The sequence below is a fragment of the Oryctolagus cuniculus genome, chromosome 12, assembly GCF_051225735.1.
Source record: "Oryctolagus cuniculus isolate XC-2025 breed Fujian yellow rabbit chromosome 12, ASM5122573v1, whole genome shotgun sequence".
NCBI classification, from domain to species: domain Eukaryota; kingdom Metazoa; phylum Chordata; class Mammalia; order Lagomorpha; family Leporidae; genus Oryctolagus; species Oryctolagus cuniculus.
The window spans coordinates 277,443-305,206 of NC_142878.1; the positions used below are offsets into that span (position 1 = coordinate 277,443).

General features: G+C 55.6%; 1 long non-coding RNA gene across 3 annotated transcripts; it reads left to right on the plus strand.

Annotated features, from left to right (window-relative positions):
- The first annotated feature begins 3,078 nt into the window (after window positions 1-3,078).
- LOC149122900 (uncharacterized) lies at window positions 3,079-25,979 on the plus strand. 3 transcript variants are annotated; one of them, XR_016218619.1, is made up of 3 exons: window positions 3,079-3,714; window positions 4,069-4,203; window positions 25,740-25,979. It is a non-coding gene; the product is annotated as an uncharacterized LOC149122900 (long non-coding RNA). The 3 variants fall into 3 exon arrangements; XR_016218620.1 differs by lacking the exons at window positions 3,079-3,714; window positions 4,069-4,203 and adding an exon at window positions 21,966-23,292; XR_016218618.1 differs by lacking the exons at window positions 3,079-3,714; window positions 4,069-4,203 and adding an exon at window positions 23,562-23,755.
- The last annotated feature ends 1,785 nt before the right edge of the window (window positions 25,980-27,764 follow it).

The window sequence follows — 27,764 nt, forward strand, 5'->3', positions numbered from 1 at the left end:
TTTATGGCCTAGCATATGGTCTGTCCTGGAGGAAGGTCCATGCACTGATGAGAAGAATGTGTATTCTGCGACTGTAGGATGGAAAGTTGTGTAGGTAACTGTTAGGTACATTTGGTCTATGTGTCGATTAATTCTGTTGTTTCTTTGTTGATTTTCTGTCTGGTTGATCTGTGATTGCTGAAAGTGGGGTGCTGAAGTCCCCCTTACTATTGTATTGGAGTCTGTGTCTCCCTTTAGATCCATTCACATTTCTTTTAAATAGTCAGGCACCCTGTAATTAGGTGCTTATACATTTATTATAGTCACACCTTCCTGTTGAACTGATCCCATAATCACTACATAGTGTCCTTCTTTGTCTCTTTTAACAGTTTTTGTGTTAAAGTCCATTTGTCTAATATTAGGATGGCTACACCAGCTCTTTTTTGGTTTCTGTTGGCATGGAATATCTTTTTCCATCCTTTTACTTTGAGTCTGGGTGTATCTTTGTTGCTGAGATGTGTTTCTTGGGCTTTGTTTTTTAATCCATTCAGCCAGTCTGTCTTTTAACTGGAGAGCTGAGGCCATTTACATTCAAGGTGACTGTTGATAAGTAAGGACTTGGCCCTGCCATTTTCCCATGAATATTCTTATTGTTTACTTTAGATTTTCTTTGTACTTTTACTGGGAGATTTTCTGTCATCACTTTCTTTCATAGTGATGACTGTGTTTCTGTGTGTAGCACATTCTTAAGCATCTTTTGTAAGGCTGGACGAGTGGTGACAAATTCTTTCAATTTCTGTTTGTTATGGAAGGTCTTTATTTCACCTTCATTCACAAATGGGAGTTTTGCAGGGTACAGTATTCTGGGTTGACAGTTTGTTTCTCTTAAGACTTGGACTCTATCTTGCCACTCTCCCCTCGCCTGTAGGGTTTCCCATGAGAAGTCTGCTTGAGTCTGATTTGGGATCCTCTGAAAGTTATCCCGTGTTTCTCTCGTGCACATTTTAGAATCTTTTCTGTATGTTTTACTGTGGAGAGTTGGACTACAATGTATCGTGGTGATGATCTTTTCTGGTCATATCTGTTAGGAGTTCTATGTGCATCCTGTACTTGGACTTCCCTTTCTTTCTCCAAATTGAGGAAGTTTTCTGTAATTATTTCACTAAAAGGGCCTTCTAATCCATTCTCTCTTTCTGTGCCTTCAGAAACTCCTAAGACCTGTATGTTGGGTCATTTAATAGTATCCCATAAATCTCTAACATTGTTCTTAATTTTTCTAATTTCTTTTTTTTGGTCTGACTGTAAAATTTCCAGAGATTTGTCTTCTAGCTTGAATATTCTTTTTTTATTTTTTATTTGGAAGGTGGAGTAACAGAGAGACAGAGGTAGAGAAAGAGAGAGAGGGAGAGAAAGAGAGAGAGGGAGGGAGAGGCAGAGAGAGAGGTCTTCCATCTGTTGGTTCACTCCCCAAGTGGCCGCAACAGCCAGAGCTGGGCCAATCTGAAGCCAGGAGCCAGGAACTTCTTCTGGGGTCTACCACTTGGGTGCCTCTCTCTCTCTCTCTCTCTCTTAAAGATTTATTTATTTATTTGAAAGTCAGAGTTAACACAGAGAGAGAAGGAGAAGCAGAGAGAGAGAGAGAGAGAGAGAGAGAGAGGGGTCTTCCTTCTGCTGGTTCACTCCCTAATTGGCTACAACGGCTGGAGCTGCACTGATCAGAAGCCAGGAGCTTCTTCCAGGTCTCCCACATGGGTGCAGGGGCCCAAGGATCTGGGCCATCTTCTACTGCTTTCCCAGGTGGTAGCAGAGAGCTGGATCAGAAGTGGAACAGCTGGGACTCGAACCAGCACCCATATGGAATGCTGGCACTGGAGACTATGCAACAGTGCTGGCCCCCCATATGGATTTCTTTTAATTTGTGGGTTTGCTTCTGATTACTTTTGAACAATCCTATGGTTAATCTTTTGAGTGCTGTTTCCGGCGTTCATTAATCTCTTCATCTTCACATTCTGGTATCGAAGTGTTGTTGTGTTCCTTTGGGGGTGCCATGTTGTCTTCCTTATTCTTGTTTCTTGAATTTCTGCATTTATTTTTAGGCGTTTGTGGAAATGCTTGTTGGTTTTTTCCCTCTGATGGCCTTTATCTTTGGACTGTGTCTCTGTGCCTTAGTAGAATGTCTGCCCTGTCAGTGAATACCCAGAAGTGTGTGCTGGGTGTGACAAGGGAGCTCTGGTCAGAGCTCCAGGGTGGGGCAAATATTCAGGTAACACCCAAGGTGGGCATGGGAGATCTCCTTTTTCTATCAGAGGGAAGAGTTTGAAAATGGATCCTGGGTGAGAGCAGAGAGGAGCACTGGTAGAAGCAGGTCGGGCCCTGCAGCAGTGCAGGTGCAGCCAGTCTGGCTTGCTCACCCCAGGAGGGCTGGATTCGCACCGCCCCTGCGGGCGGGTGAAGCCTGTGCTGGACTCCGGTGGTGCCGCTTCCTCCCCTGCCTGGGCCAGGGCCACATGTCCGGTCTCTAGCTGAGCTTCCTCACAGGGCGCACGCCTGTGTGCTGTGGCAGTGACGCCGTCCACCACCACCGTTGTCCGCACCGCTGAGCCCGGTGTGCTTGTCTGGGAAGAGCAATCGGGCAGGACTCTGCAGCTGCCTTGCACTGGGTGGGGGCTGGGGAGGAGGCAGCAGACGCGTGGTCTCCCATGCCTCTCCACTGGTGAGTGGCCGAGAGAGGCAGCAGGAGCCGGTGGAGCTGAGGGCGGCCTGCCAGACTGAGCCGTCAGCTGCGTTTGTCAGGAGACGCCCCCTCTGCGTGCCCTTGCTCTTCCCTGCCGCAGTCCCCTCCCTGGTTGTCCCCGCAGTGTGTAAGCAGGCCTGCGCTGCTGGAGAGGCTGTCTGCTCCAGGGACGAGGTGTGGACATGGGGGTGATGATGGAGTGGATGCTGTTCTTGTGCACGTGTGTTGTGAGGACAGCAGGAGCCTGGGTGCCCACGGCTCCCTGTTCACCCACGTGTGATGTCCTTCCTGTCACATCTCTTCCCTAACACACTGCCACCCTTTGGTACCTGTGCATGGCCACGTGGCCTGCCTTGGTGGTGAGGAAACCGTGGAAGTCGGCAGGCGCACTGGCCTCGTTCCCTCCCCTTCCTCTGCAGCGGTCGGCAGTCTCTGGTGCAGGCTGCCCCTTGGCCGGGTGCTGAGAGCAGAGCTGGCGTCCCTCGCTGCTGGGAGTCCGGGAGATCTAGGGAGCTGGTTGCAACCACCAGGCCTCGTGAGTCCCCACTCACACCGGTGTGAAGGGTCTAGTGGGGAGCCACAGGGACCCTCGTAAAGGAGAGCGCCCGGCTGCCTTGGTGTCGGGCGCTGCTGCCTGGATGCAGGTTTTGGGGAGCGCCCTTGCCCATCGTCCATGCGCAACACGTAGCAGCCCCTAGATGAGTGCAGCCTGCGTGGCTGGGGGCACTCCCCGAGCTGAGGCCGCTCTGTGGAGCTCTGCAGAAGGGGCTCGTAGTGTCCAGGCTGCCGTGGCTGGGGAGCTGCGGTCAGCCCCTCACTGTCCCGAGACCTTCCTGCCTGTCATCAGTGTGGCAAAGTCTCACCATTGCTCTGTGTTTGCAGGCAGCTGAACCAAGGGGAGGCCGCAGCTTCATTTGGCTCCGTCTGCTGGCGTTCTGGGCTGGCCGTGCTGAGCTGGGCTGGAGTGGAAGGAGCAGCAGCACGTGGGGCAGACTGCAGGGGTGAGCTGATCGCCCTTGCACCCCCTTTCCTCCCTGCAAGAACACACAAGCTGATGAAACCGTGTGGGAGAGAGTGCCCCGAGGGCTGCTGCCCCAGGCAGGTCCCGCACCGTCTTGTGCCCGTCATGCTCGCTGTATTTTAGGGCCTGGAAAAGCCAGTCGTGACTGCCCTCATGGGCTGGCGGGGAACAGAGCCTGAGCAATTAAAGACACAGGAGTGTGTCCAAGGGGCCTCCACTGGGGACCCTGTCCTGCTGGGTGGCCAGGGAGGAAATGGGGGCTTGAGAGGAGATGGGCCCGGGCAAGCACAGGTGAGTTGAACCCAGTTAACTGAGCGAGGGAATTGGTCCACAGGGAAGGGTCCTGCATTGCCAAGTTTAGAATCCATGCGACACGCAGATGTTGGTGTTTTCAGAGCTGGTTCCACGTCCCCTGTCTTCCTGCACACAGAAGGACCCCTCGTGGAGATGGCGATTCTATCCCATGGAGGTACTTTGCTTCTGAGTTCTTCTGAGTGTCTGCTTTTTACAGTTTTCTGTCTCCTGCTGCACGCGTGAGCTGTCAGCTGTCACTTCCTGGACCCCACCACCAGTGCCCCCACCCCACGCACACTCGGGATTTGGCTCCCATCAGGCACTGCCCAGGAGCCCGGTTTGCTTGGCTTGTCTGTGGAACGCAGCCTGCAGCCCCACGGGGGCCTTGTTTCAGGGGTGGAGCCGACGGTGTGTGTGTGTGAGAGGCTGTGCAGTGCTTTATGGGCCCTGCCCCAGTGCTGTCAGGATGGGGTCGCTGTCCTCCGACGGCACTGCGGGGCCTGTGCAGGAGCACCTGCGTCCCTGGCTCATACTCCTGGCTCATGCTCCCGGCTGCGTTCAGGGCGAGAGCTGATTGTGGGAAGGTGAGATCCTGCACGTGTGTGAGGGGCGTGTGAGCGCAGGCAGAGAGACAGAAAAAGCCAGGGCCCAGAGACAGATGCATCCTGTGCCCACTTCTCGAGAGCGCCCGCCTGCCTTGGTGTCGGAGCCCCAGCCTGGCCTCCGGCATGGGGTCCTTGCTCCTTCTCCCACACGTTGGGTCGTGCCCAGGGCCCAGGGTGAGGGTCAGGGACATTGAGAGATGCTCCTGGCAGAGGCCCTGGAGGACAGTGGGGAGTGAGGGAGCCTTGGGATGCAGGGATTTGGGTTTGTAAACTTGGGCTTGGAGAGCTCCTGCCGTCATCTGGCGACTGTGCAGGTTCTGGGTGTTTTAAACTCTGCTTGTTCCTTATATAGCAGGAGGCCTGTTGCAGCACAGCTTGTCGTCAGAGGGAGGAGGGGAGCGGTTGGCACCCGGTGCATGCCCACTGTGTGCCAGGCCCTCTGCGTGAGCTGCCTTGGTCGGTCTCTGCACCCTCACTGCAGGGCTGGGCTCGCCAGCTCCACCTCCTAGGCAGGGCTGTTGACTGAGGTCATAGGCCGGGGTCCCAGGGAGTCTGACCAACTCTGGGACAAGAGTGGCCAAGGCTGTGACTGGCAGGTGATATGGTGTGGGCAGGCCCTCTGTCACAGTGGAAGATGCTGGGCTTAGCCCCTTTATGATGGAGCTGCCCTGCTGGCTGTATCAGCGTTTGTCAGAGAGTCCCTCTCCCCAGACTCTCAGAAGTCAGTTTGGGAAGCACTGGGAAGCCGTGCCCATGGTTCCCATTGTGTGGGGCAGGGCTCAGCAAAGATGCAGACTGGGGAGACCCATGTTGCGAGATTTGCTACAAGGCATCGGCCAACGTGATGTGGCTGCCTGGGCCCACCCGAGTTCTGGGGGGGGTGAAGCTGCAGGGGCCTCTTCCTCAGGCAAACCTTGTTCCACTCTTGGACGTAGTCAGGCCAGCTGGGGCCATGCAGGAAACTGCCCTAAACTCCCCTGGCTGCGACTTCTGATGGACTCTACATAGGCGGTCACAGCCACCCCTGGGTCAGCATCTGAGAGACGTCAGCCCTGTCCTCAGAGTTGTTTGAGCAGCGGAAGCACACAGCCGGTATCTGCAGGTGGCGTGGAGCCCCTGGCTGTGCAGCTGGAAGCCTGGGCACCCGTCTGTTCAATTTCAGTGGCAGGGGTCAGGCTTTCTCTGCTGGCCCCCTGCATGTTTTGGGCTGGATGGTTGTTGGTTGTGGGGCCAGTGCGAGCACTGCTGGTGTTCACAGATCTGTGAGGTGCCGGCTGTGGTGGCCGGTGACGTCCGCTGGGGTGAAAGCACTCCCCTGGGAACTGCTGGTGTAGGGCCTTAGCAGGCCACGTTCCACAAGGGCCGTTTAGTGTGGCATTTACTAACCCCGAGTGAACTTACTTCACTTTTTTTAAAAAACTATTTTATTTATTTATTTGAAAGTTAGAGTTACAGAGAGGGAGAGGTGGAGGGGTGGGGGAGAGAGAGAGAGAGAGAGAGAGAGAGAGAGAATGAATCTTCCATCCACCCACTGGTGTACTCCCCAGATGGCTGCAACAAGCAGGTCTGAGCCAGGCCAAAGGCAGGAGCCAGGAGCGTCTTCCAGGTCTCCCATGTTGGTGCAGGGTCCCAAGCACTTGGACCACCCTCTGCTGCTCTCCCAGGCACATTATCAGGGAGCTGGACTGAAAGTGGAGCAGCTGGGACTCAAATGGGTGCCCAAATGGGATGCAGGCGTCACAGGTGGCGGCTTTACCCAGAACTCCCTTTATTTACTTTGGTGAGGCTCAGTTTTCACCTCTGCCAAGGGAGTATCACGAAGTACTGATGAGAGCTTCCAAGGCAGGGCACGTAGCGGGTGGGTCCCGGCTGTTAGTCCACCTGTGTTTGCTTACGATTCCAAAAGCAAACGGAGGCCCGCAGTTAGGTTTCCACAGGGGCCATAGGACAGTGGTGTTGGAAGCATCTTAGCCTCACCTGCTCTGTGCTCCAGGTGGGAAGACCAACCTGGCACCTGTCTGAGGACCTGGAGCTCCTGGCCAGGGATTTCTCCCAACCTCGAGCTGTACGTCTTCCCAGGTACAGGATGCTGGGGCACCCGGGTGGGAACGGCCTGCGTCCTGCACAGCTCCCGCTGCTGCTGAGGCTGCCGCAAAGCCGTGGGTGTGGAGGGGCCCAGCACCCCGGGCTGCGCTCCAGGCCCCTTGTGCAGCTCAGGTCTCAGCCCGCAGCTGTGGTGTGGCAGAGATTTATGAGTGTGCTCCCTGCGCTGCTAATGGGCTTTCATCGAGCACTCAGGGCTGGAGCTGCTGCTCCCCTGTTCACGGCCGGATGAGGGGCGGGACACCGCCTCTCCGGGGTGGCAGAGTGGGTGATCTGGACACTGTCCCCTGCAGCACGGGGTGAGAGCCCCGTGGCCTCCTGCATCCAGCACGCAGCCCCGTGCAGTCAGGATGCCGGCCCCTGCCTCAGGCCGCAGGAAAGCTGAGAACTGGTTCTGGTCAGAAGCAGCGGGCTTTGGGCATTGCCACTACAAGCTGGGTGACCCCCCAGGGCCTCGCTCTCAGGCCCTGAACAGGGCCTTTCCCCAGGAAGGCCCTCCTGGGAGTGTGGGGGACCTGAGCTGCAGAGGGTGCAGAGCCAGGGCCGACTGGGCTCAGTCACCCGAGAGGCCTTGCCCTGTCCTCCCCAAGGGCATTGCCTTCTCAGCCAAGGGGAGCCTAAGGGCCCAGAGGGGAGGAGGGCCAGCTGTGGGTGGGGCAGCTCCGGCTACTGAGCACCTGTCAACGGGGAGGGACCCAGGGCTCTCTCCAGATGGAGTTAAGTACAGAGTCAGGTCCACCCAGACCCTCGGGGTCAGAGCTGTGAGTTGCAGCTCCCATAACTGGAGCTGGAACTGATGTGAGCAGGCCTGGGAGGGCTGTGGACACCGCAGGGCACTGAGTCCCCCAGGCTGGCAATGCCTCCATGTTGGGGGAGCCAGCCTGCTCCTTGTTGTGGTGCCAGTTCCACCAGGCTCTGTGCACCTGTTCTAGATGGAGCAGCAGAAGCATCAGCAGGTGCAGAGGAGGGGTGTGTGAGGGTGAGAGGAATGGACAAAACTAAGTGTGGGCAGAAGGCCTGGGAGGACCTGGGGCTGCCGGGTGAGGCGTGAGGGGGGCAGCCTATGGATTTGGGGCGGTGGCCAGAAGCAGGAGGTGGGACCAGTGGCGAGAGTGGGGGACGTGGGGTGTGCTGTGGGGGGGGGGAGGAGAGGAGCCTCATGGTCTCAGGACACCTGGGGCCTCTGGGTGGTGTAGAGGGCCCTTGTGACAGGTGGTCTGGAGTGTAGGGCACAGCCAGCCCTGTCCTGTGCCTGGCTCCGCCGTGTGCCCAAGAGGGAATGGCTGGGGCTGGGCGGCCAGAGTGTCCAGCACTCACCAGATCCGAAGGGGGTAGTGCTGGAAGCAGGTGGCCTTGGGGATTCGGTGAGGAGATGGGGCAGAGTGTGGGGAGGGGGCCGGCAGGGATGACCCCTGACTGGCTGTGTGCGGCCTGAGCTAAGAATGGTCTTTGCTTTTTAAATGGCAAGAAAAAGAACAAAGCAAAAACAAGAATGCCATTTTCTGACACAGGAGGATCATGTGACATTCTGATGACGTGGGGCTTACTGACCTCTGCCATGTGGTCTGTGGCTGCCGTTGCCACACAGCTGCAGGGTGCAGGGCTGAGCACGCAGTGGGGCAGGGACCCCGTGGCCCCAAGACACTTGCTGGCTGTGTAGCCCTTCTGCAGCAGGCTGACAGCCGGGGGCTTGAGGAGGGAGCTAGGCTGGGCACTTGGCAGTTTTCCTTGGCTGGGTCTTGGGTGAGGCTTTGGCTGTAGGGTGAGCCCTGTGGCACACGCTGGGCCTACGTGGCAGACAGTTCCTGCTTCTCATTCTCTATAGGTCAGGCCGGGGTCTGGGCTCACAGACACCCTCCTCAGCAAGGGGCTGTGGACTGGGGGTGGGGGTCCTAGGCTTGGATCCCAGGCTGATTTCCTGGGAAAGGAAAACAGTGTACTCTCTTCAAGACCCCAGAGGGGGATGGAATTAGGGCTGAAGAAAGTTGCAGGATAGAGGCTTGGGCCGGGTGGATGGGGTCCCTGCAAGCCTGGGGGCTGGGGTCTCTGCAGGCCAGGAGAATGGGGTCCCTACAGGCTGGGGGGGGTGGGAACTCTGCAGGCCGGGGGGATGGGGACCCTGCAGGCTGGGGGCTGGGGGCTCTGTAGGCTGGAGAGATGGGGACCCTGCAGGCTGGAGAGATGGGGACCCTGCAGGCCAGGGGGGCTGGAGTCTCTGCAGATGTGGGCCATAGCCCCCTCCTGCTGCCCTGCTGGCTCATGCCCGGCTCTGTAGAGGACCCTGCTGTTAGGCCCCAGCACCTCTCCTTTCTTCATGCTCTTCCTGCCTCTGCCCTGGAGCAGGTGCTGGGACCCCACTCAGCCCAAGTACCCCTGTGCTTTGATCGGCCCCCAGGCTCTGGGCTCTGTTGGCCGCACCTCCTTTTTGCATTCCTGGTCTCGTGTCCGCTGGCGCTTTTCCCCGCATCCTCTTGCTGGGAAGGTGACTAATATTTCATGAACTCCTATTATGCACCAGCAGAACACGAGGCGAGCCTCTGTGCTGGCTCCCTGGATGCTGATCAGAGCCCTGTGGCGGTGTCATCAGGACTTACAGTTGCCACTGAGCGAATCCAGCCCAAACCAGCTTGAGGAGGAAGCTGAGTGGCTCTTGTCACTGGGAAGCTTGTGGTGGAGCAGACACACCCTGGCCCGGGTCCCTCAGTGCCATCCTGGGGGCGCCTCCCTCCCTCAGCTCTTCTTATTTTTTAATATAATACTTTTTAAAAAGCTTTATTTTATTTATGTGAAAAGCAGAGTTAAAGAGAGAGAGGGAGAGACCAAGACAGAGAGGTCTTCTATCTGCTGGTTCACTGGGCCAAGCTGAGGCCAGAGGCCAGGAGCTTCATCCAGGTCTCCTGTGTGGGTGCAGGGGCCCAAGCACTTGGCCCGTCTTCCACTGCTGTCCCAGGTGCATTAGCAGGAAGCTGGATCAGAAGTGGGGCAAGCGGGACGCGAACCAGAGCCCATATGGGATGCTGCTGCCTTAGGTGGCAGTTTACCCTCTACACCACAACACCGGCCACTCCCTCAGTTCTTTTCTTTCTTACAGGTGTGTGGGCCTCATGGTGGCAAAGAGGGCAGCTCCAGACCCAAGTTCTGTGTGACATTTCCTGGGGACGGAGAGTTCAGCAAAAATACCAGGGCTGACTTTTATTGGTTTCTCCTGGATCACATGACCTCCCCTGAGCCAATCGCTGAGGCCAGAGTTTTGCAGGCCCATCACTGGCTAACCCAGGGCCAGCTGCCACTCAGGGGAGAGGCGCCTCAGCCCATCTGAAATGAAACTAACTTCATGGAGAATCAGGGTGTGGACTCCAGAGGATGGGGGAGGGTGGGCTTGCTGGGGGCAAAACTGACAGCTGTGCACCAGAGGTGTCACCTGTAATTCCCAAGCTGTAGATGAAGAAGCAGCCCTGAGACTGAGTTGGTGGCACCTGGTGACGGAGCCAGCACCCTGCAGAGCAGTTTGAGTCCACACTGGGCTCTGTGTGTCTATACCCTGGAGGAAACTCCAGTCTGGCGATGGGGTACAAGGGAGCAGGGAGGGGGTGGGGGAAGGGTGACAAGGAACATGTGGTCTTCCACCAGTGAGAGAAAAGCCCCCAGGTGGGGAGATGGCAGGAGGGCCAGGAGGCCGGGCAGAGGGGCTAGGAGTCAAGGTAGCTGTCCATGCTGGAGAGAGCTGGCTTCTGTCTGCTCCAAGCGGCTGGGCTGGTGGCTTGTTCACTGCTTGTTCCAATCAAATCCCGCTCTGGCCAGTGCTGCTGGATCGTATCTAAGACAGCTGCGCCCTGAGGTCTGTGCTGTGGACACAGAACAACTTTGGGGAACACAGGGAATCCCTGGGCCCCGGGAAGGAATCTCCACCTTGGGGTGAGCTGGTCAGACACCACCCGGCCAGGTGTTCACTCACCTGAAGCTTGCAGGGGCAGGACCCTTGGAGCCAGACCCTGCCAGGTGGGAGGGCCTGCCTGCAGCTCTGCACTGACGTATCCCTGTCCAGGTGCACAGGCAAGAGAGCAAGTGCACCACACGCACCTGCACCCCCAGTGCAGCACTTCCTCTGGGGCTCCCAGACCAGCTGTGGGGAATAGACTCCTGACAAGGCTGAGAGGGGCTCTGGGGGCTGAGGAGCCACGGGACACTCAGACGCAGGTGGGCTGGCTGAGGAGCGGCATGTGAGCCGGGAAAGGGAAGGGTGAGGACCTCATGTGTGCCACTGACTCGCCTGAGAGGCTGGGATGGGGCAGAACCCCCTCAGACCCTCAGGACAGCGCGGGATCCGCAGCACAGTTGCAGGATGCTGTCAGAGCTCTGCTTCCCACCGCACACCAGGTCTCCTGTCCAACCAGAGCTCCTGCAGGCCAAGGGCAAACGAGCTGGACACTCGTGAGCACAGGATGTCTTGGGCTTCGAGCCTGCGGGAGCCCTAGAGGCGGCTTGCCCTCATCTGGGTGACAGGGTGCCGTTCGGTGCTCTGTTACTCCAGTAACTCCAGAAGGGTCTCCATTCTGGCCAGGCGGCTCTGTGTTGTGCAGGTCTCTGCCCCTTCCCACGTTAGGGCTGGTGTGGGAAGTGTCAGTGACACACACCGCATGGTCCAGGCGGGGCAGCTGCCGGGTGTGCATTCAGGCATTGCGACCACAGGGTACAGGAGCTGCTATATTTACCTTTGCCTCCCGGGGCCCGCAGCTCCCGTGCTGTGCCAGCAATGGGGAAAGCAGGCATACGGGACACGCCTCCCATTATTGTGACAAGTAATTAGGGGATGTGAGACACCCAGAAATTGCTGTATTAGACAAGTGCTGCTTGCAAACCCCCGCAGCAAACATCCCCGGGGAGCTGCTTCTGTCCCAGGACTCACTACTGAAGGAATTCCAGCTCCCCAGAGCTGAGCTCCCCGGTGTCTCGGCGCATTGGCCATGTTTGCGTAAGATGAGGGGGAAGTTTGCGTTTGAATATCTGCCCCTTTCTTTTTCTTTCCTTAAAGTTTTCCTTTCAATCAGCACATCACAACTGTGTAGTTTGTGGGGCACAGTGTGCGGTCTCAATACATTCACACACTGTGTAGTGGCCAGATCACAGGGGCGGGGTGGGGGGGGGGCGGGGGGTGTCTCTGTGTCCTCGTCCTCTTTGTGTTTGGAGCTCTCCTCCAGTTCATCATGAACTAGGCCAGAGGCTGTGCTGAGTGGCAGCCTCCCCCTGTGCCGTGTGGCCCTAGAACGAGGTCCTCTTTGTCTGTGTTTTGGTGCCCGCTATTCTACTACCCTTCCTAGCCCCCGGGACTGCTCCTCTACTCTCTTCTACTTTGGAGCCAACTTTTTTTTCAAGATTTATTTTTATTTATTTGAAAGTCAGAGTTACACAGAGAAAGAGAGGCAGAGAGAGAGAGAGAGAAAGAGAGGGAAAGAGAGGGGGAGAGAGAGAGAGAGGTCTTCCATCCTCTGGTTCACTCCCCAATTGGCTGCAATGGCCAGAGTTGTGCCAAACTGAAGCCAGCAGTCAGGAGCTTCTTCCAGATCTCCCACGCCGGTGCAGGGGCCCAGGGACTTGGCCCTCTTTTGCTTTCCCAGGCCATAGCAGAGAGCTGGGTTGGAAGTGAAGCAGCTGGGACTCGAACTGGAGCCCACATGGGATGCCAGCACTGTAGGCAGTGGCTTTACCCGCTATGCCACAGCGTCGGCTCCTGGAGCCAACTTTTGAGTGTCTATGTGTGAGTGAGAACAGGCACAGGTCTTTCTGTGCCTGGCGCATTTCACTTAACACGATGTCCTCCAGTTTCATCCATCTTGCCAGAAATGACAGGAGTCCATCCTCCTTTATGGCTGAATGCTGCTCCGCCGTGTTCGGGTGACCACGCTTTCCTAGCCGCTCGTCCGTGGCTGTTGTGAAAGGCGCTGCTGTGAACACCCTACAGCTGTCCCTTCGTGGGCCAGTTTCATGCCCAACACTCACCTGGAAGTGGGTAGCTGGGCCCTAAGGCACCTGCCCGTGGTTTTCTGAGGAATTTCCATACTGCTCTCCATGGATTTACATTCCCACCGACAGGGCATGAGGGTTTCCTTTCCTGCTCAGCCTCACCAGCACTTGTTACAGCGATAATTTATTCCTTCAATAATTATGTATTTTATATATTATATAAATTATGTGCTTAAATATTTCAGTATATATTTTTTCTGGTAGCAAAAGTGTTACATGCCTACTGTAAAACATTTAAATGATACAAAATGCACAAAGTAAAAATGCTACTTGTCCATAGTTGCAGCCTCAAGAAAGAACCTGATGTTGCTTTTTTAAAAAAGATTTATTCATTTTGAAGACAGAGTTATGGAGATCATCTAATTGTCCACTAACCGAGAGCTAATTAAAAAACAGTAACCATGCATGATATATTATATGATTGATTGTTAAAATAATACATACATATTGATAAGGAAAAGTAACTATATGAATAATTTAAACATCACCAAGCTGATGGTTTTTTAAAAATATATGATGTAAGTGTTTTAATGTGTATTAAAAACATCCGAATGAATGTACATCAGGGGTCTGGTGCTGTGGTGCACTGGGTCAAGCTGCGACCTGGGTCACAGGGCTTGTATATGAGCTCCAGTTTGAGTCTGCTCCACTTCCCATCCAGCTCCCTGCTGATGCACCTGGGAAAGCAGCAGAAGATGGCCCAAGTGCTTGGGCCCCTGCACCCATGCGGAAGCACTGGATGGAGCTCCTGGCTCCTGGCTTTGGCCTGGCGCAGCCTTAGCTGTTTTGGCCATGTGAAGGGAAGATCTGTCTCTGTGTCTCTCCCTCTCTTTCTCTGTAACTCTCTCTCAACTTTTTATTTTTGATAACAGCCATTCTGACTGGAAAGAGATGCAAGCTCATCGTGGTTTTGGTTTGCTTTGCTTTGGCTACTGAAACTGAGAATTTTTTTCATACAGTTGTTAGCCATTATGAGAAATGTCTACTCAGAACATTTGCCATTATTTAATTGAATTATTTGTGTGTTTATTTATTTTTGGTTGTTGAAGTTTTTGAGCTTCTTATATATTCTGGATGTCAGCCCTTTGTCAAATGTGTGGTTCGCTAATGCTTTCTCCCATTCTGTTGGTTGTCTCTTCACTCTGTTGGTTTTTTCCTTTGCTGTGCAGAAGCTTCCGAGTCTGATAGACTCCCATGTGTCCGCTGTGCTTTGCTTGCCTGTGCTCTCAGGGTCTTGTCTGAAGTCTTTGCCTATTCCAGTGTCTTGAAGTGTTTCCCCTGTTTTCTTCTAGTGGGTTCACAGTTTCACGTCACACCTGTAAGTCTTTCGAGATGCATGTTGAGTGGATTTTTGAATAGGTGAGGGTGTGTGTGTGTTTGTGGTCAGTCTCCTGCGTGTGGGAATCTGATTTCTCAGCACCGCTTCCCCGAGGGGCTGCCCTTTCCCCAGTGGGTGTTTTGGTTCCTTTGTCCAGAACCAGTTGTCTGCAGCACTGGGGGTTCATTTCACCAGGACCGTGACGTTCTGCTTGCTAAAGCCCTGTAGTTTGCCTTGAGATCTGCAACAGCTCTGCCCTTGGCCCTGCTCCTTTGCTCAAGATTACTGTAGCTATTGGGGGTCTTTTTTGCTTCCATGTACATTTTAGGATTGTTTTTTCTATTTCTGTGAAGAATGCCTGTTTTTGACTTTTTTTAAAAGATTTTTTTATTTATTTGAAAGGCAGAGTTACGGAGGGAGGAGAGATAGACACACACACATACATACACACACACACACACACACACACACACCCCGAGAGAGAGAGGGAGAGAGAGAGAGAGAGAGAGAGAGAAAGAGAAAGGGGGGGGGGAGAAAGAGGGAGGGAGGGAGAGAGAGAAATCTTCCATTTGCTGGTTCGCTCCACTCCTCATGTGGCCGCAATGACTGGGGTTGGACCAGGCTGAAGCCAGGAACCAGGAGCTTCTGCCAAGTCTCCCATGTGGGTGCAGGGCCTAAGGACTTGGGCCATCTTCCACTGCTTTCCTAGGAGGATTAGCAGGGCAATCGATGGGAAGCAGAGCAGCTGGGCCTTGAACACGGCCGGCTGCAGGCCATGGCTAACCTGTTGTGTCACAGCACCGGCCCAGCCGTTAATTTTTTAAAATCATTCTAAGAGTCTTTTGGTGGTGTCTTTGGGCTTTCCTCTGTATCATCTACAAACAGGGATGGTTTGGCTTCCCGACTTCCTGTTTGTTTGCCTGTTGTTTTTTTCTCTTCCTCCATTGCTCTGAACCGTCCAGGACAATGTTGAACAATTGTGTGAGCATGAGACCTTGTCTTATTCCAGCTCTGAGGGATGCCTCAGTGTGCTGTTGGCCATGGCTCTGTCTCCTGGACCTAATCTTTCAGGATTTTTTTTTTTTTAAATCTGGGATGGGTGTTGAATTGTCATGCTTTTTCTGCATCTATTGGGATGATGTTATGGTTTATGCTCTTTATTCTGTTGATATGATATGTTACGTTTATTTGTGTATGTTGAACCATTCTTGTATCCTTGGAATAAATCCCACTTTATCACAGTGTGCGGTCTTTTTGACATGTTGTTCATTCTGTTGCTAATATTTGGAAGTGTTATGTCTGTGCTTATAAAATGTTGTTCTAATACTTTCTGTGTATGTGACCTTGTCTGGTTTTGATATCAGGGTAATCTTGGTCTCATAGAATGAGTTCAGAAGAATCCTCTCCGTTTCAGCTTTTTGGAACAGTTTGAGAAGAATTGGAATCAATTCTCTCTCTCTCTCTCTCTCTTTTTTTTTTTTTTTTTTTACAGGCAGAGTTAGACGGTGAGAAAGAGAGACAGAGATAAAGGTCTTCCTTTTCCGTTGGTTCACCCCCCAAATGGCCGCTATGGCTGGTGCGCTGTGCTGATCTGAAGCCAGGAGCCAGGTGCCTCCTCCTGGTCTCCCATGCGGGTGCAGGGGCCCAAGCACTTGGGCCATCCTCCATTGCACTCCCAGGCCACAGCAAAGAGCTGGACTGGAAGAGGTGCAACCGGGACAGAATCCGGCACCCCAACTGGGACTAGAACCCGGGGTGCTGGTGCCACAGGCGGAGGATTAGCCATGTGAGTCATGGCGCTGGCCAACGAATCAGTTCTTTAAAAGTTGACAAAATTCAGCAGTGAAGCCATCTGATCCTGGGCTTTTATTTGCTGGGTAACTTTTTATTACTGATTTAGTCTTGTTACTTGTCATTGATCTGTTCAGGTTTTCTGTGTCTTCATGGTCTAATTTTGGTAGGTTATATTTGTCAAAAAATTTATCAGTTGGGGCTGGCGCTGTGGCATAGTGGGTAAAGCTGCTGCCTGCAGTGCCGGCATCTCACATGGGAGCTGGTTTGCGTCTCAGTTCTCTATTTCCCATCTGGCTCTCTGCTATGGTCTGGGAAAGCAGTGGAAGATAGACCAAGTGCTTGGGCCCCTGCACCTGTGTGGGAGACCCAGCAGAAGCTCCTGGCTTCAAAGCCCAGCTCTGACCATTGTGGTCATTTGGGGAGTGTACCAACGGATGGAAGATCTCTCTCTCTCTCTAAAACTCTGCCTATCAAATTAATTCCTTCTAAATTTTCTACTTTTTTGATATATAGTTGTTCATTATAGTCCCTAATGATTCTTTGTATTTCTGCAATATCAGTTCTAATTTCTTCTTTTTCATCATTGGTTTTATTTATTTGGGTCTTTAAAAATATTTATTTATTTGAAAGATAGAGCAACAGAGAGAGGGGGAGACAGAGGGAGAGAGAGGGAGAGATCGTCTGTTTGCTGGTACACACACACAGACACACAGACACATACAGACAGACACACAACACACACACATACACAGACACACATATACACACACAGAGAGACACACACAGTCACACACACATACACAGACACACATATACACAGAGAGAGAGAGACACACACAGACACACAGACACATACAGGCAGAGACACACAGACACACACAGATACACAGACACACATATACACACACAGACACACACAGTCACACACACATAAACAGACACATATACACACAGAGAGAGACACACACAGACACACAGACACATACATGGACACACACACAGACACACACAGACACACACACATGCACACACACCCGCCAGTGGCCTCCAACAGCAAGGTCTGGGTCTGGCTGAAGCCCGGGAGCAGGAACTCCATCCAGGTCTCCCATGTGGGCGGCAGAGACTTAAGTCCTTGGGCTGTCTTCAGCCTTCCCAGTGCATTGGCAGGAAGCGGGAACGGAAAGGGAGCAGCCAGGCGCTGCTCCAGTGTGGGTGCGGGCTCTGAAGGTGGGACCCTAACCAGCAGCAGCTCAATGCGGGCCCCCTTTCTGTCTTGTTTCATGATTACTCAATGCTTGCTGATCGTTTCTGTTGTTTCTTCTAGTCTGCCTCTACTCTGACCGTGGCTGTTTTTCCCTTCTATTCGTTTTAGGTTTGATTTGCTCTTGCTTTTGTAGTTCCTTGAGTTGCATCGTTAAGTTGTTCCCTGAAATCTGTGTTTCTGATGTTGGCACTGATCGCTGCACAGTGATGCTCTTGCTGTACTCCACAGGTTTGGGAGACTGTGCTTCTGTGTTCATTTGTTTCAAGAAATTTTCAAATTTCCATTTTGATTTCTTCAGTGATGCATTCTTCTTTCAGGAGCGCATAGTGCAGTTTTTGTGTATTTATATAATTTCCGAAGTACCTCTTATTGATTTCTGCTTTTATTCCATTGTGATCAGAGAAGATACGTGGCATGATTTTGATTTTGTTGGAACTCTCTGTGGCCTGCCCTGTGGTCTCTCCTGGAGGGTGCTCTGCGTGCCCTGCAGCTATGGGACAGAACGTTCTGTGTGTGTCTATAGTTCAGCCCCAGTGTTTCTTTGTTAATTTTTTTTTTGGTCTGCTACTGTATTTATTGATGGAAGTAGGGTATCAAAGTGTCCCATTATTATTATACTTATGTCTATCTCTCACTTTGGATCCAAAAGTGCTTTTTTTATTTTTAAAAATTTTTTAAAGATTTATTTTATTTATTTGGAAGTCAGAATTACACAGAGAAAGGAGAGGCAGAGAGAGAGAGAGAGAGAAGAAGAGAGAGAGAGAAAGAGAGAGAGAGGTCTTCCATCCGCTGGTTCACTCCCCAACTGGCCGCAATGGCTGGAGCTGTGCTGATCTGAAGCCAGGAGCCAGGAGCTTCTTCCAGGTCTCCCACACAGGTGCAGGGGCCTAAGGACTTGGGCCATCTTCTACTGCTTTCCCAGGCCATAGCAGAGAGTTGGATCAGAAGTGGAGCAGCCGGGTCTCGAACCGGCATCCATATGGGATGCCGGTGCCTCAGGCCAGGGCGTTAACCCCCTGTGCCACAGCGCCAGCTCCAAGTGTGTGTGTGTGTGTGTGTGTGTGTGTGTGTTTAATATAAATGTGAGTCTCCAGCATAGGTGCATAAGTGCACAATTGTTAAATTCCCCGTTGAACTGAGCCCTGGATGGTTACATTGGGACCCTCTTGTTCTCTTCTAGTATTTGAGCGGCAGAGGCAACACACAGACTCAGAGATGCAGCAGCAGAACAAGCGAGCTCCTAACTCTTCACACCCCCAGTGCACACAGTGACTGAGGCCGGGTCAGCTGAAGCCGGGAGCTGGAACTCTACCCAGGGCTCCTGTGTGGGTGTCAGGGACTCAGCACTTGAGCTGTCACCTGCTGCTGGAGTTGGGAGTCAGAATGGAGACGTGGGACACAGGCCTCTCAGCTTGTAATCGCTAGGTCAGGTGCCCGCCCCTCTGTCTTTGTTTATAATTTTTTTAACTTAGAGTCTGTGTCACCTGATAGAACTACTCCTGGTCACTTTTGGTTTCTGCTTGTGTGGCTGTCTTCTCCATCGCTTCACTTTCAGTCTGTGTCTCTACTGTTAACTGAGTTTCCTGTGTCAGATATCACAGGGTCTTGTTTTTGTTTTTAATCCATCTTTTAAAAATATTTTTAAAGATTTATTTTTTATTTATTTTGCAAAGCAGAATTACAAAGACAGAGGAAGAGAGAGATCTTCCATCTATGGGTTCACTCCCCGGACAGCCATAGCCATGACAGGTAGGACTGGGCCAGGCCAAAACCAGGAGCCTGGAGCTCCATGTGAGTCTCCCATATGGGTGCAGGTGCCCAAGCACTTGGGTCGTCTTTTGCTGCTTTCCCAGGCACATTAGCAGGGAGCTGGACTGGGAGTGGAGCAGCCGGGGCTAGAACCAGTGCTCATATGAGAAGCAGGCATTGCTATGCCACAGTGCTGGCCCTGGAGGAGGTCTCCTGAGCAGAGGGGGTGTGCTTGCGTGTCCTGTAGGTGAGAGGGGTGTCTGGGACGTGGGGTGCTTGGAGAGGAGCAGAGTGGCTGTGCTCGCGTGTCCTGTAGGTGAGAGGGGTGTCTGGGACGTGGGGTGCTTGGAGAGGAGCAGAGTGGGGAGGGGATGTGGCTGGAGGAGGTGAGGGTGGGGTTGGGGACACCATGTGCTGGGAGGCGTCAGGCGCATCCTGAGACGTTTCAGGAAGCCTCAGCTGGCTGGCAGGAAGGCCCTCCCCGGTGAGCGGGGGTGGGTGTTGTGTGAGAGTGGGGACAGGGAGGAGGACCCCCCGTAGTTACAGGTTCCCAGTGGAGCGCAGTGCAAGTCAGGCAGCCCCGTGTGTGGCCTCTAGTGATGGCCAGGGGTGTTCCCCCGTCAAGGTGGCCTGAGGCCCTCTCACTGGGCTGGGAGCCAGGCACTGGGCTGGGTGCTTTACAGACTTGCCTCTCCGTCCTGCCGCGGTGCCTGCCACAGAGGGGGAGATCCCACACTCAGAAAGGGGGAGCAGCTGTCTGAGGAGCCCCTGAGGATGGGCACCTGACCCCACTGCAGCCTGTGGGGAGCACAGCGGGGGTGGGGGCTGGGCAGGGCCCCGTCGAGGACTGAGCGGGTGGTCTGTGGGAGTCTGGACTTGGCTCCAGGGCAAGGGAGTTGGAGCTGCCCTTGGGTTGAGGGGTTCCAGAACCTGCACACAGCTCTGTCCTTCCAGGGGAGTTTCCTCCCCAGTCCCTGCCTGGTGCCCCGCCTCATCCTCTGATTGCATTCTGTGGGTGGGGCTACGGTCCACGGTGCACAGGAGGCTCTGTCTCCGGGCCCCAGACTTCATCTACATGTGTTTGCCATCATTACCTGCAGCGGGGCATGAGCCCTTCTGCTGAGAAGCCCACGTCCCTCTGTAAATCCTGGGGGTGCAGCTGGACCCCACCCCATTGGGTGTTCCCTGTGTGTGGTGTGTGGGCCCCCTGGTCCCAGTGTGTGGTGTGTGGGCCACACCATCCCGGAGGCTGGGCACTGGGGCTGGCCAAGTGCTTGCCTGGGGTAGAGAGAAAGGGTGAGGTTTCTAGGAGCCACCAAGGGCGGTGCATCCCAAAGCAGGAGCCTGCTGGATGCAGGGACGGCCCCAGAGGAGCCATAGGGTCACACAGGGTCTTGAGGGTGGGGTGAGCAGTGGGGAGCATGCAGGGCACACGGGGTCCCCTGAGGGCTGCATGGGGCAGGTGGGGGTAAGGACCACAGATGTGGGGTGGGGAGGGCGGCATGAGCTTGTGTCTCAGGGAGGAGCCCGTGGGGAATGCAGCTGACCAGAACAGCCTTCAGCTGTCTGACTTCCGTGTTGTTCATCTCCTGGCACCTGCTTGGTGTCCAAGGCCATGACAAGGAGCTCCCATGCACTCAGTCACCTGTCTCTCGCCACTCTGTGCCCTGCTTGTTTTATATGTGGAGGTGCTCAAGGCACTGGGAAGTTCCCTCTCGAGCCCCCTCTGGAGCCCCTCTGCAGCAGGGAGGTACTGCATGGGTGTGTGTGCTGGTGAGCAGCGCACAGTCAGGGCCAGTGACAGGCGGGGGACCAAGTCCTGCGGCCACGCCTCTTCTGAGAGCACCGGTGTGCATCTGCGGCTTGCTGAGCTTGACCTTGCATGTCCTCGAGGGCAGAGGTCATGACCTCTGGGCTGTGGACTCCCCTATGTGCCAGGGAGACACTCGGTGTTCATGCATGGCCTCCTCGCTCCTTGAAGAGTCTCCTCGTGGGGACACAGAGAAGGCCTTCCCTGTGGGGTGAGGCGGAGACTCCCCAGAGCTGCCTGGGAAACAGACATGGGTTCTTTCACTCTGAGCGTTTGTGTCTGGTTGCAGTCCCTCCTCACCGTCTTACACTCTGCCTGGTGGGAAAGCTGGGGCGGCACGGTGCCTTCTCCTGGTGCCTCAGGGCTGTGGCTCCTCAGACTCTGGTGTCTTGGCTTGGCCAGGTTACACTGCGCTCTCTGGGACGCTGGCACTTGAGGTCTTCCTGCGGGGCTCAGGAACAGCTGATCCTCTGCACCCCGCCTCCCCACCCCCAGCTCCTCCACTTTCCTGCTGCCCAAGCTGCTGTCCTGGCACGGAGGTGCTGCTGAGCCCAGGAGGCCCCCTCGCCACGACAAGCCCTCCCTCCCGGCAGGAGGGCCCTGTGTCTGCTAATAGGTGTTAAATGGGAGCATCAAACTTTAATCAGCTTCTTAATGGAGGCTGGGACCCCGGGGAGCTCTCCAGCCCTGCATTATGCGGCTTGCCAGAGGCCAGCTGGACGCAGTTGTGGAAGGTGGGGTGGTGCTGCCCAGACGACAGCCGTTTCACCCGGCCCCGGCTGTGCAGCTCGGGTGGCCAGTGCCGCACACTCCTGGTGACCCGTCCACGCCAGTTTCCTCCTGATGGGAATCAGCTCTGTGGCACCAAGTCAGACGCGGGGTCGCCAGTCTAGAGGGATGGGGCTCGGGTGGCCGCTTGTTGCCCCAACGGCCCCATGGGCAGGCCTCCCCCTTGGGCAGCAGTGTCACCACCCCTGCCATGTCGAGGCCTTGGTCCTGGGCTGGCCTGTGGCCTCTCTGACCAACACAGCATGTCAGACATGCCCTCGGTGTGGAGGGGCTTTGCAGCTTTGAGCTCTGCTTCCTGCAGCGCTGCCTGAGCCTGCCCGAAAAGGAGGCCTGAGTAGCCCACGGGAAGGAGAGAGCACGGCTACTCACAACCAGCCCCGACTGCAGACGCGAGGGCCTCCAGCCCCCCTGAGCTGCTCATGTGCCCCGGACAGTGCACCCATGTCTGAGAGAAGGTCGAGGTCAGTCTAGTTTCCAGGCACCGAGCTGTGCCTCCCCATGCAGCACAGGCCACCACGAGTACCTTGTCCTGGGGCACAGCAGCAAGAGGTGCTGGGGACAGTGTCTGCAGGGGGTGGGACACTGGCTGAGGTCGGTGAGGAAGGCCTCATGGCCACATGAAGAAGATGCGGGTGCTTTGGCAGCCGTGTTGGGCCCTGGAGGAGAGGCATGATGCACAAGACATCTCAGAGGGAAAACAGTGCACTGAGGAGTGACTGGTGTAGCTCGGGGGCTGGGGATGATGAACAAGAGCTGAGGGGAAGGCAGGAGGAGTCAGGGTGAGGAGGGGTCCCGCGCCGAGAGCTGGGTGTGAGGAGGACACCCTGGGGCACCGTCGGGAACGCGGCTCTGAGCTCAGGACAGAGGCGGGGCCGGAGCCGGCGTGTGAGGGACAGGGGACCACAGTGAAGGCAGCTGTGCCTGCATGGCCTTGGGAAGCTCATCCAGAGTGGGGCTCGGTCCTCGTCCCTGTCCCTCAGGGGGGTGGTTCCACGCCTCCGTGCTCGGAGCTGCAGCCCATTGCAGCTCTCATCCCGCAGTCTGCAGGGCCTTGTGGAACACCACAGAACTCGGGAGGACGCGCGCACCGCATGCCATCTTCCGTGTCCTCTGTGCGTTCCAAGTTTTCTGTAACATGCATTCAATTAGTTTGTTGGCCTCCAGTATTTCTCGATGGAGAGAAATAAATCCAAAGCTGGTGTCTTGGGTTCTTAGTGCTGAGATCTGAGATGGGCCCAGTCGGCCTGAACATGTGGGGGTGCAGCAGAGGGGATGGCGTCCTCCCAGAGGCTTGGTCTGGAGGCAGGAGGCTGAGGTGGGCAGAGGACTGCAGGCCTGGGCAGTCGGAGGCGTGGCCGGGCCTTGACAGGGGCTCTGAGGAGCGAGTGGATGCAAAGGGTCCTGGGCAGGCATGAGGAGGGGGCCGGGCTGGTGAGGAGGCCCAGCGATCAGCCTGGAACAGGCCCCAGCCCGTGGGGGAGAGAGGCTGGACCTCCACATCTTTCCCCAGGACACCCTGGCCCCTGACGGGCCATCGTTCCCTACTTCTTGCAGAGTGGGGTCCTGCTGTAGCCCAGCCTTGGTCCTCCACACTCAGGGTTGCTGTGCATAGCTGGACAGATGGGCTGGACAGAGAATTCAGCTCCCGGGAGACAGACCCCCTTCTGTCCAGAGGGGCTGTGAGTTCTGCTCCCCTGGCAGGAGTTCCCATTGAAAGAGTGAAATCCACTCTCCTCATCACTGCAGAAGATTCTTAGTTTTCTTGGCAGTGAGCAATTGAGTGGGTTTGGGAAGACGAGTGACACCAGGAGGTGAGTGACTGAGGGCCGGGGCTGGGGGTGTGGGTCCTCAGAGGGGCAGGTCTCTTCCAGGTGACCGAGTCCCAGGGGGCAGGTCCCTCTCACGTGTGCTGAGTCCTAGGGAGCAGGTCCCTCCCAGGTGTGCTGGGTCCTGGGAGTCAGGGGGCATGTCTCTCCCAGGTGTGCTGAGTTGTAGGGAATAGGTCTCTCCCAGGTGTGCTGAGTCCTGGGGGTGGGGGGGCAGGTCTCTCCCAGGTGTGCTGAGTCCTGGAGGTGGGGGGACAGGTCCCTCCCAGGTGTGCTGGGTCCCAGGAGCAGATCCCTCCCGAGTGTTGAAGGGATCCCTGCTTGGTGTGACCTAAGGTGCTAAGGTAGAGTTTGTTGCTGGCTTCATGACTTCAGGCCCTGGCTGCGCCCTTCATAGATGCCATTGTGTGGCCTGTGTGGTCCCCATTTCTCAGAAGAGGACTTGTAGGTGGGTTAGCCTGGAGGGCGGTGCTTGTCCAGCAGGTGCTGCAGACCCAGCAGGACGCCTGCTCCAAAGCCCACCCACCAACCGCCTCTGACCCGGATTGGGGGTGCTCATGAGATATTTGTTGAGTTGAATTAAATCCGACTGCTAGTTCCCAGAAAGCCACAGCTTTGGTTCCTGAGGACCTAAACCTTTGCAGACCACTCTTGGGGTCTCTGCCACCAGGAAGGAAACCTGAGAGGGGGTGGGTGACCTGTGAGAGGCCTCCTGTGTTTCCATTCAGCAGTGCCAGATTTGCCACCCCTTGCCCCTGCACCTGCTCCTACAGCCCTCCCCCATCCTACAGCACGGACAGGCCGCCCAGCAGGCAGGAGCTGGCGGAGCCGTGGCCAGTGCCCTGGTGGCTGCTTCGGCCAGTGTGGGTGAGGCCATGGATGGGCACCTGATGTGATTTTTGTCAGAGCTCCTTTCCCGCCTATGAATGCAAATCCCGAATTACAAGGCATCCGGGTGAGGAGCTGACATTTCAGCTCCCAACGCTCTCCTATAATTAGCAGAATCTAATGCAGCGCAGGGAATGCCTTTAAATAAGATAATCGATTATGCCTCTGCATAAGAAAGCAGAATATTCGGGGTAATTAAAGCCAGATTCCTCTCCTGGCTGCCTGACAGGTGATCCACACGTCAGTTTGCAGACCCTGAAAGTAGGCCTCACACCCACATTTCAGTTTTTAAAGTTTGTTTTTAAAATAAAACTTTGGAGAAATTTCTTTCTTCCCGAGGCTTCCAGCTTTGGGTCTGGAAAGTGAGTGGGGGTGGCTACTGAATTTGGGGGGATTCCTGTGTTCCTCCATGGCTCCCTGACGCCGTTGCCAGCTCTGCTTCGTGCATTTCAGAAACGGGGGGATGGAGGCCCAGGGAAGTGGAGCCGACAGACGAGGTCCCAGGCCCTGCAGCAGAGTGGTCGGATAGGGGCAGAGGAATTTGCATCGCTGAAATGAGAGCCGAGAGAGCCCACGCGTGCCGACTTCGCCTCTGGCTCTGAGTTGCTAAGGCAGGCCATTCCCTGCCCGCGTTTTCTCGTGTGGAGCATGTGTGCGCCAGTCAGAGCAAACCTGCAACAACCACAGGTTATTCATTTCATGGTTAGCGTCCATCCTGGGTCCACCGAGGACTCAGATCAAATGAACAGCTTCCGCAAGGAGCTTTGCCAGCCTCTGCAGTGTTGGCACAGGGAGAGTGGGGGCGGGGCGGGGCCCCAGCTCAGTGTCAGAGCAGGTCACAAGGCCACCTCCCACTCCCAGGACAGGGAGTGAGATTTTACCAGCAAGGGGGAGGGCCGGAAGTGTTTGGTGCATGGTGCTGCCGGCTGCCATGAGTGCTGTCTCAGCTTCCTCGTGGAGGAGAGTGGATGAAAATCTCTCGGTAAATGACAGATGCCAGCTAACGTGTAGCCCAGGTTACGTTTTGGGGTGACACTGCTGAATATTTCGTAACCAGTGCACTCCACACAATTCTGCAGGGGCTGCCTGGTTTCCTACCCTCTGGGTACTTTGGTCTTCCCTGTGATTGACAGGTAGGGGGCTGGACACCATGCACAGCCCTTGTGGGGCAGGGCTCTGTCCAGTGACAGCTGACAGTGTGGGTGGCCCTGGGATGACTGTGGTCTGTGTGGGTCCTGCTCTCAGTGTCTTAGGGTCTACTCTGTGCTGAGACGCCTGCTTCTTGCTTCAAGGCCTCGTGCTGTGAAGCCTTGGTGATCTGGTGTCCTGAGATGTCCACTCCCTGCCCTTGGGGTCTGCAATGTTTTGCTGGTGGCTGTGGTCTGGGACCCTTGGAATTTGGGGTTCTCCTGTGGGAGGAGTCCCTGCTTGAAATTCAGGCTAGTGCGGCTGGGGCTTTGGCATAGTGGGCTAGGCCTCCGCCTGTGGCGCCAGAATTCCATGTGGGCACTGGTTCAAGTCCTGGCTGTTTCTCTTCGATCCAGCTCTCTGTTATGGCCCTGGGAAAGCAGTTGAAGATGGCCCAAGTGGTTGACCCCTGCACCTGCATGGGAGACCTGGAAGAAGCTCCTGGCTCTTGGCTTCGGATCGGCCCAGCTCCAGCCATTGCGGCCATCTGGAGTGTGAACCAGCAAATGGAAGACCTTTTTCTCTGTCTCTCCCTCTCTCTCTAATTCTACCTTTCAAATAAATAAATAAATAAATAAATAAAATATTTAAAAAAATCAGGCAAGAAAGTGAGCCCATCTCCTTCCTACCTGTGTGGGCCCAGGGATGTCCCTTAGTCCCTCTGCTCAGTGGATATTTGCATGTCCACTATTCTGCCCCGAAGGGCCACCCTCAGGCCCATCTTATAGGTGCAGAGACGGAGGTGCAGGGAGCTGCCTTGCCTGCCCCAGGCCCATCACAGCTGCCCAGGTCCTGCACTGTGGGCAGTCTGAGCCCCTCTGCCCTGTCTCTCGCTGTTTTCTGCATGGTGCCGCCTGCGTGCCTTCCACAGTGGGAGTCTCTGGCCCTGGCCCTGGGGGTGACCTGGCCCACTGCCCTGTGCCTACCTTTAGGTCAAGGGGACCCTGGGGTGAGGAATAGGCTGGGGGTTTCAGTGAAGGGGTCTGTCCACAGCTCACCTGAGTTGTCTGGGGTCTCGGCCCTGTGCCTTTCCTTCTGCATTTGAGCCAAGATGATTCTCCCCTTCGTTTCTGTCCATTCCTGCCCCCGTTCTGCATGCTGCCTCCCCCAGCGTCTTCTTCCCCAGCTGGGTTTGAGTGTGTTGGTGCCGTGCAGGGGTTTCTGTGCTGGCCCAGGCCCGGGACACGCCCCCCTGTCTCCCTCCACCCGCGGAACCGGGCTTGGCTGGCTTCTGTTCTGTACTTGGGGCGGGCACTTAGCAGGGACTCAGATTAGGAGAGGAGGAGGGGGAGCAGGGGTGGCTGGCAGGCCTCTGGCACAGGGCCCTCGTGCCGGATGGGATCTCGCCGTCAGGGTCTCCCACAGGCTGGGGAGAGGCAAACCTCTCGGCTGCTCATGCGGGGCTGCCCCCTCCGCGCTCCTGAGCAGTGCTGGTTCCTGCCAGCAGCCCCGGAAGAGGGAAGTGAGCGAGGGGGAGAGGAAGAGGAGGGGTGCGGCTCCCAGGCAGGGGAAGAGCACTTTAAAAATGTCACTTAGAATCCCTGAAAGAATAAGCTGCAAAAGCAAGCTCTCTCTGCCGGTGCCGGTGCCGGTGACGCAAGCTGGGAGAAGGCAGCACAGTTAGTCACTGGCTTGGGTGGGAGGCGGCGAGTGGGGGAGGGCTTGGGGCTAGGGCAGCTTCTCACTCCATGTTGTCTGCTCCCAGACAGCCCGCACTGTCCCCTCTCACACCCTTGTGTTGGCATCTCCCACGTCGGTCAGGGCCAACTGCTGGCAGCCCTGGGGTGGGAGGCTCTGGCCGAGGGCCAGGGAAGGGCAGCCCACAGTGGTGCTCAGCCTCAGGCCCCACTCTCCCTCCCCAGCTCCCCACTGCCGACCTGGAGGGTCCTCCATCTGCTGAGCATTTGTTAGGCACCCACTGTGTGCCAGACCCTCCATCGTGGAAAAGCCAGTGGGAGGAAGAGTGGCCAGGAGGGGGCAGTGCAGTGGCTCAGCTGCCGTCTGTGGGTCTGCAGGGTGGGCTCACCCTGGCTGAGGTGGTGACGACCAGGTGTGGGGGACACAGGCCAGAGGAGGCGGAGGTGGCCTTGGGACCAGGTTGTCCTGATTGTAGGGGGTGCTGTCACAGTGTGTCCAGCAGTGGACTGTCAGCAGTGTGGACACTCGGGCTCCATCCGGCCAGCTGCAGCAGCCTGGGGGCAGGGGCCCAGGAATCTGGGTTTGAGAAGGAGCCGGCGGAACGGGGGCGGGGCTCATCTCCACGAAGGCTGAGACGCTGTGCCTTGGGGAGGAGCCGGAGTTGACTCAGACCCCAGCCCCTCCCTTGGTTTCTGTAACCTTCCATGGCCCCCCCACTTGGGTGGCTCCTGGGGGCAGGGACG